At 37.8% G+C, this 17,028-nt stretch overlaps 1 protein-coding gene across 1 annotated transcript in view; it reads right to left on the reverse strand.

The window, feature by feature from the left end:
- Positions 1-17,028, reverse strand: part of PCBD2 (pterin-4 alpha-carbinolamine dehydratase 2) — a 49,109-nt gene that overhangs the window by 4,040 nt on the left and 28,041 nt on the right. The window lies entirely within an intron of this gene.

Raw genomic sequence — 17,028 nt, forward strand, 5'->3', positions numbered from 1 at the left:
TTGGTATAGAATAAAAGGTGAATAATGGCACATACTGCTGTCACTTCTGCTTCTGGCCAAACTACACAAGATAAACTTTACAAAATGCAATGAGCAGTGAAAAGCTCTCCATGGACTTGAGACTCTAAGAGTCTAGTTGTTGTCTCCCAGAAGAGTGGCTCTTTCCTTTTTCCAGTTGTCACGAATAGAGACTAGCAAATGTATACCAAACAAGCAGAAAATACACTGGGGAGTAACATCCTAATGCACACTGACTGGGGAAAGCAGCTTAATGGCAAGAAATTATGTGTGCACAATCACTGCCCAAGTTCTTACACCCTGTGGCCACAATTTCTTTGAACCATGTGATTCTTAAATGTCTAAAGTGATGCCTAGAATTCCTTGCCTTTTCCCATTAGCCAAGTGGATTGAGTGGATGATTGGAACATAGCTAGAAGTGGTCCTCAAATCTTTGACCACTGGCATGCCATCAGTACACTGGCTAAATCTATTCCATCATAGATATAAGGCTTGAAAGGAAACACACCCACAGCCTAAGAGGCATACTGATAAAACGAAAAGCGTCTATCTACCACATCTACATACAATTAAAGAACTGTCAGACACATCAAAACACCCTCAAATTTGTATTTTCCTCAGCTTTGCACATTTCCCTTCAACTGTCACATAATATTTGCATTTAATAGAGTACTACAAAGCCTGATAAACCATTTACACAGGATTTATTCCTAATTCTTCCCTAGGGAAAAGAATACTCAATCTGCTCTGGAAGCAAAAAGACAACTCCATAATCCTTCTTCCATATAACAGAATCAACCAATCCCCAAAATATTTATTTTTAAACCCACAAATTAAAAACATCTATCAAAATACACATTCAAATTAAAGAACTCTCCAAGGAATTTAGATGAGTGGATAAGAGAGAAAAAAGGCAAACCTCAAACTGAAAGTTTGATTATCTGGAATACAATGAAGAAGATACAATGCCAAACAGCTGACTTAGCAGATGGTGAGAAGCAACTGCTGCTTCTTTCAAAGATTTCTTTTTACAGCCTTAGCTACTTGCTTACGACAATTCCAGCTGAAATCATAAGGCTTTGAGCTAACTGCAAGTCGGGAAAGCTAGAAACACCCAAAAGCTGAACAGACACCACTAACAACCCAGTAAGAGTCCCAAGAGGACAAGACCCAGAAAATGGACAAAATGAAATAGAAATCAACAAGAGTTTAGAAGAACTAGAAAAGAATAAATGTATAGGACAAAGGAGATCTAACATAAAGATCACTGTTGGCCGGGCACAGTGGCTCACGCCTGTAATCCCAGTACTTTGGGAGGCCGAGGCAGGCAGATCACCTGAGGTCAAGAGATCAAGACCCTCTTGGCCAAGATGGTAAAACCCCGTCTCTAATAAAAATAGAAAAAGTAGCTGGGCGTGGTGGCGCGCACCTGTAGTCTCAGTTACTTGGGAGGTTGAGGCAGGAGAATCGCTAGAACCTAGGAGACAGAGGTTGCCGCGATCCCAGATCACACCACTGCACTCCAGCCCGGTAACAGAGTGAGACTCCATCTATTAAAAAAAAAAAAAAAAAAAAAAAGATCATTGTTGCTACTTAACTGAACAAAAAAACGAAAAACGAAACCCAGAAACCAAAAAATTGGAGTATAATTTAAGAAAAGTTTCTATGACACAGAATACTTGGGGATAAAAATTGGAAAAAAAAGAAATTAAGTTTTCCAAAAATAAAGAGTTTAAGTCTGTAAATTGTAAGAATTCAGTCTCATATATATATTATATATTTATATAAATATATATTTATATATTATATATTTATATATTATATATATTTACATATATATTATATTTTACATTATATTTAATATTTATATATATTTATATTATATTTATTATATTGTAAATATGTATTAGATAATTATATATATTATATTTATATATTTTTTACATATATAATATATATATTTTTCTCCTTTGTCCTATACATTTATTCTTTTCTAGTTCTTCTAAACTCTTGTTGATTTCTATTTCATATATATATATATATAAATATTCTAGCAGAGTTAAACTTGGAAGATTAAAAAATCCTTTTGGCATCTAATCAAATAGATCAATTGATCTACAAGGATGAAAAGAATCTGGCTGGGCATGGTGGCTCATGCCTGTAAGCCCAGCACTTTGGAAGGCAGAGACAGGCGGATCACTTGGGGTCAGGATTCAAGACCAGCCTGGCCAATATGGCAAAACCCCATCTCTACTGAAAACACAAAAATTAGCCAGATGTGGCAGTACACGCCTGGACTTCCAGCTACTTAGGAGGCTGAAGCAGAAGAACTGCTTGAACCTGGGAGGCAGAGGCTGCAGTGAGCCAAGATTGCTCCACTGCACTCCAGCCTAGGCGACAGAGCAAAACCATCTCAAAAAAAAAAAAAAAAAAATCTGCTGACTCAAAACAGTCACATGTCAACATTCAACTTTACAAGTCAGAGGAGCAATGCCTACAGAAACTTTAGGAAATGAAAGTTGAAAACCAATAATTTTATACCCAGCTAAGCTCTAAGGATACATTTAAAACAATTGTGGGAATTACAGTTACAGAATGGAATGCAAATGTTATAACTATTAAAGGAGTTTAAAAGAGAAAGGACAACCTGAGAAAGGTACATAAAAATAAACAAAATATTTGAAAGATGAAAGATCAAGTTAGAGACATAAGTATATTTAAATGTGTAAAACCTAAGTACTAAGGCTGGGCACAGTGGTTCATGCCTGTAATCCCAGTGCTTTGGGAGTCCAAGGAAGAAGAATTGCTTAAGGCTTGAAGCTCAAGACAAGCTTGGGAAACATAATGAGACCCCATTTCTACAAAAAAATTTTTTTAATTAGCTGGGCATGGTGGCATACACCTGTGGTCCTAGCTACTTGGGAGGCTGAGGTGGCAGGATCCATTGAGCACAGGGATCTGATGCTGCAGTGAGCTATGATCATACTCAACTGCACACCAACCTGGGTGACAGAGCAAAACTGTGTATCTGATTAATTAATTAATTAAACATAAGCACTAGAACTGAAAAATAATATAAACTAAAATTAAATAGTGAATGAAAAGTAGGAAAAAACATTATTTCAATATTGCTTTGCAGGGGGACCACAAATGCTATCTAAAGAAACAAAGGACTATATTTCCTTTTTTTGTTGTTATTGAGATGGAGTCTCTCTCTGCTGCCCAGGCTAGAGTGCAGCGGCACAATCTCAGCTCACTGCAACCTCTACCTCCTAGGTTCAAGCAGTTCTCCTGCCTCAGCCTCCCAAATAGCTAGGATTATAGGCACATGCCATCACACCTAATTTTTTTTTTTTTGTATTTTTAGTAAAGACAGGATTTTGCCATGTTGGCCCAGCTGGTCTCAAACTCCTGACCTCAGGTGATCTGCTTGCCCCAGCTTCCCAAAGATCTGTGATTACAGGTGTGAGCCACAATGCCCAGCCAGAAATAGAGGACTATATTTTCTGTGTAAAATTATAGGTATATAATTTTATAGGGTCTTATAGATACTATATATAGGTATAATAGTACAGATATATGTATATAATATATATAGGTATTATATAGGTGTACTATATACCATATTATCCATAAGATATTATCAAATTATATATCTACATATAGTTATAATAGTATCCACAAGAATCAAAATAAAAACATAAACGTTCCCAATTAAGTAAAGAAAAACACAATTAAAATGAAACAATGAAAACAGAGTCCATATCATAACTTAAAATAAGGAAGAGGCTGGGCGCGTTGGTTCACACCTGTAATCCCAGCACTTTGGGAGACCAAGGCAGGCACATCACCTGAAGTTAGGAGTTCAAGACCAGCCTGAGCAAGATGGTGAAACCCTGCCTCTAAAAATAAAAATAAAAAATAAGGAAGAAAAAAGTATTTTGGTTCTGCCATGTTTTATAAGACTAAACCTATCTGTCCAAACAATAAATGTAAAGGACCTAAATCCAACCAATCAAAATAGAGAAAACTTTCACATTTCAAAGCAAATTCACAAAGCAAAATTCAATCATTAAAAATAAAAGCATATAGAAAAATGCAAAAAAAAAAAACTTTTTAATAAATTATATTGGACAGGCTGATTAAGGGCAAAACATTTAAAAGCCCTGAAGAAGGGTAATTTGCATTTACAAATTTGCATCCACCAATGAAGATTAAATAATTATGAATATACTACAAATAATAACATGGCATTTAATAAGGCAGAAACATTTATGTTATGTAAATAGAAACATTTATAGTTGGAGACTTTAATTCATTTTTTTTAAAGAGACAGGGTCTTGCTCTGTCTCCCAGGCTGGAATGCAGTGGCACCAATATAGCTTACTGCAACCTTCAACTCCTGGGCTCAAGGGATCCATCCTATCTCAGCCTCCCAAGTAGCTAAGACTACAGGCAAGCGCCATTATGCCTAGCTAATTTTTTTTTTTATTTTTGTAGAAATGGGGTCTTGTTATGTTGCCCAGTCTGGTCCTGAACTCCTGGCCTCAAGCAATCTTCCAACCTCAGCCTCTAAACCTATAAGTAAACCTGTAAGTGCCCGCCCGGATTACAGGTGAGCGCCACTGCACTTAGCCTAACTTACATCTCTTAACTCATGACAGATTAGACAAATAAACCTAACTTTAAAGGTATAGCTAATTGCTATATTTTAAACTCTAAAAACTGAGAACAACACTTTTAAAGTGCTTATCAAACATTCACAGAAATTAAACATATACTAGTTCAAAAAGAAAATCTCAATCAATTCCAAAAAGTAGAAATAGTACTGACAACGTTCTCTGGAATGCTGATAGACAGGAATAGATGCACCCTTCCTTAATATGATAGAATATATTCTCAGTCCAAAGGCAGCATCCCTTTTTTAGCTTCATTCTTTATAGGGAAACACGAGAATTCCCACTAAAGTGAAGAATAAGACCAAAAAAATTCAACAGCCTTCTTATACAACCAACCAATTAGAAAATATACCAGAGAAAAGAAAAAATTTTTAAATGGCACCGAAAAACAATCTAGAAGTAACTTGACAAGAAATTTGTAAATTCTATTTGCAGAAAACTTTAAACTACTACTAAGAAATAGATAAATCTTACTACATTAAAATTTTTTGTCTTACAGGAAAAAGATAGGCAAAAAAAATATTCCACATGGTAATAAAATCCAACACACAAAATCAAAAGACAAACAACAAATTGTATTTGCAGCATATACTTCCTTAGCATATAAAAAGCTCCTACATATTAATAAGAAGGAGACCAACCACCCAGCATTTTTTTTTTTTTTCCTGAGACAGTGTCTCACTCTGTCGCCCAGGCTAGAGTGCAGTGGAACAATCTTGGCTAACTGCAACCTCCACCTCCCAAGTTCAAGCAATTCTTCTGCCTCAGCCTCCAGAGTAGCTGGGACTCTAAAGGCATGTGCCACCATGCTCAGCTAATTTTTGTATTTCTAGTAGAGACAGGGTTTCACCATATTGGCCAGGCTGGTCTAGAACACCTGACCTCGTGATCCACCCACCTCGACCTCCCAACGTGCTGGGATTATAGGTGTGAGCCACCACACCCAGCCCCAGTATATTTTCAAATGGGCAAAGGTCATAATACAGATAACAGAAAAGAAATTCAAATGGTTCTGAAACATAAAAGCTGCTCAATTTCAATCATGGTAGGCATAAATTTAAAACTAAGTTGGTAACCATTAGTTTGACAAAAATCAAAAAATTTGCTAATATTCTGTTAGTGAAGATATAGAAGAAAAGGTATTCTCATATACTACTGGTGAATATAAGTTGATATAATCATCATCAACTTATATTGATGATGGCAATCTGACAGTATCTGTCATCATTGAAAATGTCCATGCCTTTAGCCCAAATAATTCTACTTCTAGGAATTTGTCCCGTAGACACACTCATAAATTACAACAAAGGTCATTGTGGCACTGCCTGTAATAGCTATAGACTTGAAAGAGCAAAATTTCTATCAATAGGGAACTGATTAGAAAGATTATGGTACATTTATACACTGGAATACTATGCAGCCATTCAGCAGAACAAGGAAACCATTTATCCGCAGACATGGAAGTACCTCTAAGATACATTACTAAATGGAAAAAAAAAATGCATAGCAATAGTTCATGAATCACATAAAAAGGAAAAAAAAAGAAATTATATGCTTGTCATGCATTAATATCTCTGGAAGGATATACAAGAATGATGGGAGCAATGGTGAATGATGAGGAAAGTGGAGAGTGGCAACTGGATAGTTGAGAATCATGAACAGGAAGACTTACTATATTATTTGGTACCTGTTGAATTTGTAGCATGTGTATACCCGATCTATTTTTTAAAAATTTGGTTGGGAAATAATGAACAAGCCATGTAAATGAAGTTCCCACTGTAAAGGGAGCTGGGATTCTTTAATGTACATAACCTGGTTCGTATTAAAATATTTTGGCTCATGTTAACTTCTTAACATATGCCTACCTGTTTGGGTGGGTTTTTAGTGCCAATTTACAGCATAGTTTGTCTATGAGCCATGTTCTGTTGAGCCACGGCCATTTCAAACAAACATATGGCCAACAAATAACATATAATGGCTGATAATAGTTTCAGTCTTTTCTCCATTGCAAATTACAAACATTTTATGAACAAGTCAATGAATGTATGATGAAGTATGACTTTTTAAGTTACTCTGCCATTTTAAGGAATGTAAGCATTACAATCACAGTAAATTGGACCAATGAAGTTTGTCATTTGGAAATCTCCAAACCATCAGCAATTAAAGACTTTTCCATGAACCCCAAATCAAGTATTCTTTGGAAACTTTAATGTTTCTTAAAGTTCCTTTTGTTTCATTTTATTCCATGCAACTATGAAAGACTATCAGATTCACAAAACCAAGACAAAAATCCTGCATCAATCTGTGAAATGTTTAACAGCACCCTGAATTTAAAATGCACCTTCAGTCAAATAACATGTATGATTTATTAAAGTTCTAAGACTTCTAGCACATATTTACAATACAAATCTTTCATTACTCAGAGTAATTCTCTTTGATATACATTCTTTAAATCAGCTGCCTTTTATAGTTTGATTATAGACTATTTTAATTATGCACTAAAAAAGAACATATCTCCCACTAAGAAAATGAGCACCAGCTACTCCAAAGTAATTTCCCCAGTACAATCTCCATTAAGCCTCTAAATACTTCCTTTACTAATTCAATGAATTAGACCTCTATTGTTTATGAATCGCCATTATGTTTCTAGGCCTATAACCCTTCTTTTATAAAACACAATTGTTATGGAAGGAAATGATATTTATGTCTGATTAGAAATGAAAACACTATTATATAAATCAGTTTGGGCATTTCTTCACGTCTTGAAACATGATCAGCAATTTACTCTAATTGGTGATCAAGGAAACTATCTTGTGATCAATTAAAGTAATTACCAGATTCCGGCAACACAACCTACCTTAATTTCGGCTAGAGTCTGCACTTCTTCAACTTTAATTAAAAATAATGAAAATTATTAAGCAAAATGCAAGGCAAGATCATTGCCAAGCACGTACATGTCATAGGACAGGACCTTCCCCTGGTGCTGGTGACTTATCAATCACATAAACACTGTCTAGTGCACCAAGGAAAGGCGTTCTTTGCCACAGAACATGATACATGTCTCACCAAGACGTTCACGTGGAAAACACTGTTCACTGTTCTAGCCACCACAAAGGAAACGTCAGATTTTAATTTGTAGGCAACACAAGAATATTCCCAACTAAATTGTGAGGAACAGATCCAACCAAAGATGTTTTTTTCCTCTGGACAGTCAGACACATTTTCAGCACACTGGTCAACTGGGTTCAATTCCCAGCTCTGCTATTCACCAGCTATGTGACCTCAGAAAAGTTACTTAACTTTTGAAACGAGTTTCAGTTTCCCCATACGTAAAAGGAGCTAATTCATGCAATATATTTTACAGTATGCCTGGCACTCTATTAAGCACCCGGTTAATGCTAGTGATTATTATCATCATCAACAACACTTTGATATTATAGTGTCTGTGGGCTGGAAAGGAAGAATTCCTTTCCAAACCTAGCAGAAGACCAATTTGAAGGCCAAAGAAATTCACCTTTACAAGGCTCAGAAAACCAGAAACATCTTTAGCACTGTTTCTCTGAGTGGGTGTCGGCATGGGAAGATTTCCTTGCGGAACTGGCAATCTGTCAGTGAGCATCTCAGCCAAACAGGTGACTCATGTCTCCCTGAGGAAGTGGGGCTAAAGGCCTGCTGAGGACCATTCCCTCTGCAGTCCCTTGTGTGTCTGGGGGCAGACACAACTCCCACCAATCCTGAGCCACTAGTCTACCTGCCATCTAGTTGATCCGCCACAGAGCTCAACATTTCCAATAACTCAGGCCAAGAATATCCAACTATGAAATTAAAACTGGCTTCTCCAGGCACTGAAGACAATGTCCATAAGCTACTGAAAAAGCCGCCTGCTCTACCAGGCCCCAGATGAAATGAGTTCCCCTTAGCTCGTGGTAATAAGTACATTTTTTAAATGTCACTGAACAGGTCACCACCTGTGAGCAGGCTCACTTCTAAACATTGCTTTCAAAAGCTGTGTTCATACTGTAGCATTTTAGAGCTTTTTAAAAAAAGTTTCAAGTCACCATTCTTGGCAATTACTGTTATATCCTACACAGCCAATTGGAAAAATAAGGCAGCGAAACAATTTTCTTTTGCAGAATTAGAACTTATCAATACATTAGTAAATTTCTACTGAATTCCCAGGCTAGGAAAACTCCTCTTGGATAGGAGTATGCTAATATAAATCCACTCTTCTCCAGGCGGCAGGGTTTCCATCCGCAAAAACACCTCTACACACGAGTTTATCAAAGGGCCCTTCATTTCTGTGCCACTTTTAGTGAAAGTTCTGTAACTAGATAGAGTTCACACAGCTAATGTATGCCAAAAACACATTCTGGCCAAGGTGATCAGTAGCTAAGAGTATCTTTTCCCTGAAAAGATATTCCTCATTTCCAAATTCCTCTGCACCTAAGTTTAAATTCATTTTTCCATATCTTCATCAGCTGCCACTGGGCAGATCAATTGCCCGGTCTGATTAGCTCTTTCTTAAATTTCTTGCAATCTTTGAGTTTTGCTGTCTCAGAATCAGCACATTTCACCAGCTTTTTACCCATTCTTTTCTCCTAAAGCAAACTGAAGCACTGGTTTTAAAACCACCCCAAGAGAAGCCCCTTACCAGAGTTCCCTAGTGTCAAAATAACTTGTGATGCTCTGCAATTGACTGGGGCTGTTCATTATTGCCAATCAGCTGCCTCAGAAAAGTCCTGTTGGAGGTTTTCTTCCCTAATCCACTGCTAATCCTTAGGAGGTGACAGGTATTGCAAAGACTACCAAAGTTTAATTAGTTTTCTTTCGGCAATCCTTTTAAAAATTGAATTTAAGCTCCTCGGTAATGTCATCATTATAAAAATTCAACTTCATATAAAAAAATGACCATAGGCTTCAATTTTGTGCTTCCAAACCACTAAGAGACATAAAGTACCTGGCCAAATACATTTTTAAAAATTGAGGCCAGGTGTGGTGGCTCATGCCTGTAATCTCAGCACTTTGAGAGGCCGAGGTGGCCAGGTCACTTGAGGTCAGGAGTTCGAGACCAGTCTGACCAACATGGAGAAACCCCGACTCTACTAAAAATACAGAATTAGCCAGGCACAGTGGCACATACCTGTAATCCCAGCTACTCAGAAGGCTGAGGCAGGATAATCGCTTGAATCCAGGAGGCAGAGGTTGTGGTGAGCCGAGATCGCACCACTGCACTCTAGCCTGGGTAACAAGAGCGAAACTCCATCTCAAAAAAAAAAAAGATTGAATAATATACAAAATAATAGTCTACTCCCTAGCTTTTCTTCTTTATAATCAACTGGCTCCTATAAAGAGATATAACTACTACTAACACTACATAATTCCAGATTACATATGACATGAAACTGTCTTGCCCTATTACTGCAATAAAAAGAACCACTATGGATCTACTTTTAAAGAGAGAGAGAAAAGGCAAAAGGGCTTCTGCTGAAACTGGGATGTATTAAGCTAAAAGTCAAGATCCTACAACAGTAACCAAAAGGGTGGAGGAAGAGAACAAGTGTTCTGGGCGGAAAGAATGCCCACTCCCTCATCATCTGTGGGGCAGCCACAGCGACTCAAAAAATATTTTAAGTAAACAAAGCAACATCTAAGTTTGGCTTAATGGTACAGTAAATACCTTTTCTTTCCTTTTTTTTTTTTTTTTTTTTTTTTTTTGAGACAGAGTCTTGCTCTGTCGCCCAGGACAGAGTGCAGTGGCATAATCTCAGCTCACTGCAAACTCTGCCTCCTGGGTTCAAGTGATTCTCCTGCCTCGGCCTCTCCAGCAGCTGGGATTACAGGCACCCACCACCACGCCCAGCTAATTTTTTGTATTTTAGTAGAGACAGGGTTTCACTGTGTGATCCGCCCACCTGAGCCTCCCAAAGTGCTGGGATTACAGGCATGAGCCACTGCGCCTGGCCAGTAAATACATTTCCTATAAGCAGTATACATTTTGTAAAATAGAGTATCATCCCATTTCACATCACAAAATATCTGATAGTCTAAAGCAGTTGCACATTAATGAAAATCATGTTTATCCCTTTTTTTTTTTTTTTGAGATAGTGTCTCACTCTGTAGCCCAGGCTGGAGTGCAGTGGCGCAATCTCGGCTCACTGCAACCTCCGCCTCCTGGGTCCCAGTTCAAACAATTCTCCTACCTCAGCCTCCCAAGTAGCTGGGATTACAGGTATGAGCCACCATGCCCAGCTAATTTTGGTATTTTTTATTAGAGATGGGGTTTCACCATGTTGGCCAGTCTGGTCTTGAACTCCTGACCTTGTAAATCCGCCCTGCCTCAGCCTCCCAAAGTGCTAGGATTACAGGTGTGAGCCACCATGCCCAGCCATGTTTATTATTTCTTTTGCTTATTTTAAAACTGGGAATCAATTCCCCTTCTAGGAGTTTTTAAAGTACAGTTTCTGCAACATTTGCTAATATTTTCTTCAAAAAAAGTACATCATCCAAATACTGGAGCCTGACTAGACATCCTGGTAGCTCCACAGAGGACCTGCAGTGATAGATGGCAGCAATGTGTCCCTGGAAGAAAAAAGCCTGCCAGAGCCATGTTTCAGAAAACTATGTCAAGTAAGAAGCCCAGCAAAGAGACCATCTCATAAGTTGTCTGTATTTGTTTCAAAAGGTACACACAGGTTGCAAACTTGGAATAGTCCCTGAACCTGTCAGAGTCTTCAGACATCAAGATGAAGGAAGCCACAAATATATTCAGGATTTATCCTCAGCCTGTAGTTTTTCTCTCCTTAAGCCTACCCAACCTATAAGGTTCTTTAAGTAGCCAACCTATAAGAGTAGGCTTAAGAAGAGAAACATTCCTACCCTTACAGATGGAAAGTAGGGATTTTTTGTTTTTGTGTTTTAAACAATCTTATTTAAGTATATTGTTTATTTAATAGTAATTTTAATTATTTATTAAAGAAAATCTCAGCGCTTATAGCCACACAGAAAGTAAAGTAAGCTTAACACTTACCCTATTTTGGGTATTAAAGACAAAGTCTGGTGGGTGGTATCATCATATCCTGAAAAATTCTAATCCTAGCTATGTTTCATTCTATGGCCTTCAGCAAATCCTAAACCTCTCTTGCCTCTACTAGTCTGTAAATCTGAGGCTCTACTACTTCTTAACATGTCTATTGGGTGTGAGGAGGTCTCACAAAAATGCACAGAGTGCTTTGCATAGAAAATGTGCTTCTTTGGGCACTGAAGAGGTTCCAATTTGCTTGAATCATACATAAAGTAATTTTACACCACTTCTTTAAAATCTAGATAATTTGCTCTGTGTGGCTAAACTTAGCTGCATCTTGAGTATAAATGAAAAATTTTAAGTCTCTGTGTCAAAATTTCACAAATTATGCCAGAAACTCAGAAAACACCAATGAAGAGAGGAAACATGTAAAATACATTCTTAAGTCCATTTTTTCAGCATTTCTATAAAAATTATCTTAATTTCAGCTGTTGATCTAGGAAGTTTCTGGAGGGGTTGGCTTTTTTAATATATGTAATTCACAATACCTGAAAGAAAGAAAAATGGCTTGTTTTCCTGAGTGTATATAAACAAGACCATTTGTTTTCTCCTCCTCAGAGCAGGCCCCCATTCTGTTCCACCACAGAGCAATAACCTTCTCTGTGCAGGTAGGGCTGACGGGCAGGCAGCACACAGCAAAGCTCCATCTTTGCAAAGACTGCACAGCTCATTTGCAATCCCATCAGAGGAAAGTCATGCAATGGGCTCTAAAACATCGGGGCAAAAAAAGCACACCGCTGGAGCGGAGGTGCGCTGCCATTTGATGCAACTGCTACAGGGAAATTCCTCCCTTTTGTTTTTAAAAGTTTACCATTTCATACCTTATGCAAATCATACTTTATATATTAAGCAATAATATTTGAGACATACTCAAGTCAAATTAAAGGCTTCAATAGCCTTGCCAAAAGCACTGTGATTTTCCTATAAAAAATTATTCCAATTTGTTGATCTTACATAGGATGAAACATACTGTAACAATCTTCATAATTTATGTCCTGTTGGGACACAATGATTTAAAGTAACATAATACAGAGCTGCATCACAGCTAATCTAAACCACCTGACCAGATAAACACCAGCTTCCCTTCTCTCTTCAGCAAGGGCATTTCTGTTTATTGTCATATCATTTCCTCATTCTAGGAACATGCAGAATAAATGCAGCCAACCTACATTTCAGTGGGAGGCTGAGCCAGTCTTTCCCATGTCAGGAGGTTTGTGAGCCCACAGGTACCAGTACAATGTCAAGGGTTTATAAGATAGAAAACAATACAAGAATTCCACCCTCAAAATCACTTACAGCGAAGCAAATATGGATTCAGCCAGTACAATCTGGACCAGGTGTGGTGTTATAAACCAGTCTTTTGGTTGTTGTTTTTAGGAGGTTTTTTAAATGTCATTGAAGAGGTAATTCTTTAAAACAAATTACAGGGCTTACTATGAGCCAAATTTTTATAACTGCTTCAATCATGCCTCATGCCATGCTCACAGGCACTCATGATCTGATTCGCCAAACTGAAATGCCTATGTTAACCAATGTCTCTTAGGAGTGAGGAATCTCAGTAGAAGAAAAGGACAAAGAGCACACCATGGCATTTCTGGTGTACAACTGCATAGTCAGATTTCAAATTGCACGGTTTCTCCAAGGTCCTAATCCCTTCACTCTCCTCACATATGCAAAACCTTACTAGGCACAGGGAGGTTTTTAGGGGAACTTAAGGGAAGGGTTTAAAGTTTCAATTGTGAAAGAAAAAGTGCAGGAACACATGTGCATTCGGCAGATAACAATTCACTGAAAATATTTTAAATCAAAACAAAACGCCTGTCTGACCAAATTTTTATAAACTTGGTTGGGGAAGAGGAAAACAATTTTTTAAGGGTGGTTTCAAATATTGCTTTCTGCTGTTGCTGAGAATTTTCAAAGCTTTTCATGCTCCATTGGAAACGGCTTTGCTTCACAAACTGTTCTGGTAGGTCCTGCCAAAGAAATGGTCTGATACACTTTGTTACAAGTTTATCAATTTGCTTACCCAGGGAAATATATATAATTATCTTTGCCAGTAAAGACCAGTGTAAAATAGGATCCCACCACTGAAAGTGATGAGATTACTACAACACAAGTGGATGAGACAGGACTAGTGGACCAGGCGTTTGCTCCCCAGCCCTAGCTCCACTGCAGTCCACACTGCATTCCTACTGGTCCCAGAAGGCACAGAACCTATGACAACTTGACCAACACCATTTTTCAGTCTCTCGTGGGTCTCTGTACAGGAACAGAGACAGCAAGTAGTGACATTTCTGTCACAACTGGAGCCTTCTAATTCAGGAAATTACAGGGAAAATATAAAAGTACCCTTTCCAGGCAATAGACATTCAGTAACTTGGGTCTGAACTTGACACCATGAGCATTTGTAAAAGTTTAAGGTAGTAGATTACAAATCTGCAGTACTGGCAGCATTCTGAGTTAGTGCTATCGACAGTGACTCTTCCTTAAAAGTGATTATTTTTTGTCCTAAAGCTCTCGTAACCTAGACTGAGGCCCCACTTGCTAATTCATGTTTCCATGATCTTTACACCTTATGTATACCGTCCCCAGTTTTCTTTTCCGTTGTTTTTTTTTTTTTTTTTTTTTTTTTGCTTTCTTTTTTTTTTGTTTCTTCTTTTTTTTTTTTTTTTTTATTTTCCATCCCCAGTTTTCAAAAACACTTCAAAATCAGCTTTGGACACTGCTCTGAAGTCACAAAGGCTTAGGTTGCCATGGGTTACTATGGCCTCATGCATGGTGACAAAGAGCCTGTCCCTAGGCTGTAATGTGAACGCCATCAAGCCCAGGCCTTCTCACAATCCTGGCTTTTCATTTTTATTAATCTGTGTACCAGAAGTTATCCCAGCAATTCCATTTCTGGATTTATACCGTATGGAAACTCTTACACTTATGCACAAGGAGACACAGGATGCTTGTTATAGAACTGACAGTAATAAAAACCAAGAGGGTAAGTAAGTATCAGTAAGGAAACTGATAAATTATAGTTCATTTATTTATTCATTTTATTTGCAAAGGAATAGGACATTTTAAAAATACATTTACTGTATCAGAAACAGTGCAATATGATGGAAAGAGCATCAGACCAGGAATCCAAAATCTGGGCTCTCTCTCAACCGAGACCTTTAGCAAGCTATCTGACTTGGCTGCGCTGCATTTCCCAGCTAGGTAAGATGAGATGACATGAACCAATCACACAGCACAGTGCCCTTACATACACAGTAATGTTCAATTTTTTAATAACAATATTATCGTCTAGTATACACAAGGAACAGGATATCTCTGATTACTTTCTATTTCATTATTAATCATAGATTTTTATTTCCATCATTTACATGGCAACACTTGAGTAGCTTCTTTTCTGATCAAGTAGCACCTTCTGAACCTAACTTGATTCTTGCTGACTATGGATCTGAGTGTATCTCAGCGCCATTATTCTGACTATTGATTCTCATTGTTCAGTTCTAGGGACCAACAAGAGGAGGGGAAAATATAATAAGCATTTGAAAAATAACTGCTCTGGACCAGGCACTCACTCAACCCCGGGAACAGGTTTATCATTCCTATTTCACAGAGGAGACAACTGAGGCTCTGAGAGGTTCAATCACTTGCCCAGAGTCATGCATCTCATAAAAAGTGAGGCTGGGATGCAAATTCAAGTCCCAGATGTCCAGCTCCACAGCCTCCTTGTGTGCATATTAAGGTCAAGTCCCTGATGTCAGATTATACTTTTTCCATTTTTTTTCTTTTACTTAAAAGTAAATTTTAGCAATAATAAGTTTCCTATAATCTTTATTTTTTAAATTTAATTATAGACATAAAGTGTAACAGGTTTCAGAAAAAGAAAAAATTATTATAGTTTTTTCCCTGTGCCATTTTTTCCAAAATTGTTATAATATTCATTTAATTGTGTATCCTGAACCACTGTATAACATTAAAACATCCTGCTCATTCTCCATGTGGCACCATGGTTTTCTTTACCTATTTTTAGAAGCTTCACAGTCTCACATAGAGCGAGTAACTGTCTCTTTTAGAAACCACTTTATGGTTTCATGTAGAAGAGAGACATGTATGCCAAATATATCTTTTAAAGCCAGGCCTTCTGAATATAAAGATTCTTTAAACACTCTACTAATATACATTGCAGAGTTTCCGGAGCAAAATTAAAAGGGCAATTCTATACTTGGGGATTTATGGAATAAATGAGGGTTTTTTTGTTTTGTTTTGTTTTTTACAAGATCCGATGGTTTTATAATAAATGAGGTTTTTAAAAGTTTCTTTCTTCAACTCCCAGTGGAAACATTAAATAATATGATAAAGTCCTATTTAGTTAAGCACCTATTAAAGCAACCAATTAATTCAGGTATTCAGTCTAGTGTGCCAAAACAATGACAATTAAACCTGTCAGAACAAATAATCTATCTACCAAACCTGAAATGGCAAGAACCTCATCATCAGACCCTCCAAGGTGCAGGCAGCGTGTACTGTGAAAAGATTCTAAAAGCAGACTTCTCAGGAACCAAGTTTTTTTTTTTGTTTTTGTTTTTTTGTTTTTTTGAGACACAGCTATTGCCGAGGCTGGATCTATTGCAATGCATGATCTCGGCTCACTGCAATCTCTGACTCCCTAGTTGAAGCAATTCTCCTGCCTCAGCCTCCCGAGTAGCCGGGATTACAGGCATGTGCCACCACGCCCAGCTAATTGTTGTATTTAGTAAAGAAAGGGTTTCACCATGTTGGCCAGGATGGTCTAAATCTCCTGACCTCGTGGTCCACTCACCTTTGCCTCCTAAAGTGCTGGGGTTACAGGCATGAGCCACCACGTCCAGCCAGGAACCAAGTTCTTATGCTCAAAATACTTCTTCCCATCACACATGTCTTTGTGGACATGCTACTCAACCTCCACACTCAGCCCCTGCACTTGTCCAGAAGAGGGCCACTCACCAAGGGGTTGTGAGGAGGCTGGGAAGTCAGGATGCAAAAGAGCTTTACACATTTCTGTCTTTAGTGCCTAGAGAGCAGAGTGCCGCTCTGAAATAACTCCTATCTTATGTTTTCAAAATTATGGCATTTAAAGAGTTTCATAATGAGATCAAATTCTCCACTACCCTCTGGGTCTGCCTAATCTTACCTCAAGCACCCAATGCAAACTTGGGAGCCATTCCTACCCTGGTGTTCTGAGATACATTCTTCATTGAAACCTTAGGAAAT

The sequence above is a fragment of the Sapajus apella genome, unplaced genomic scaffold, assembly GCF_009761245.1.
Source record: "Sapajus apella isolate SASKATOON/1434 unplaced genomic scaffold, GSC_monkey_1.0 scaffold1, whole genome shotgun sequence".
Lineage (NCBI taxonomy): Eukaryota > Metazoa > Chordata > Mammalia > Primates > Cebidae > Sapajus > Sapajus apella.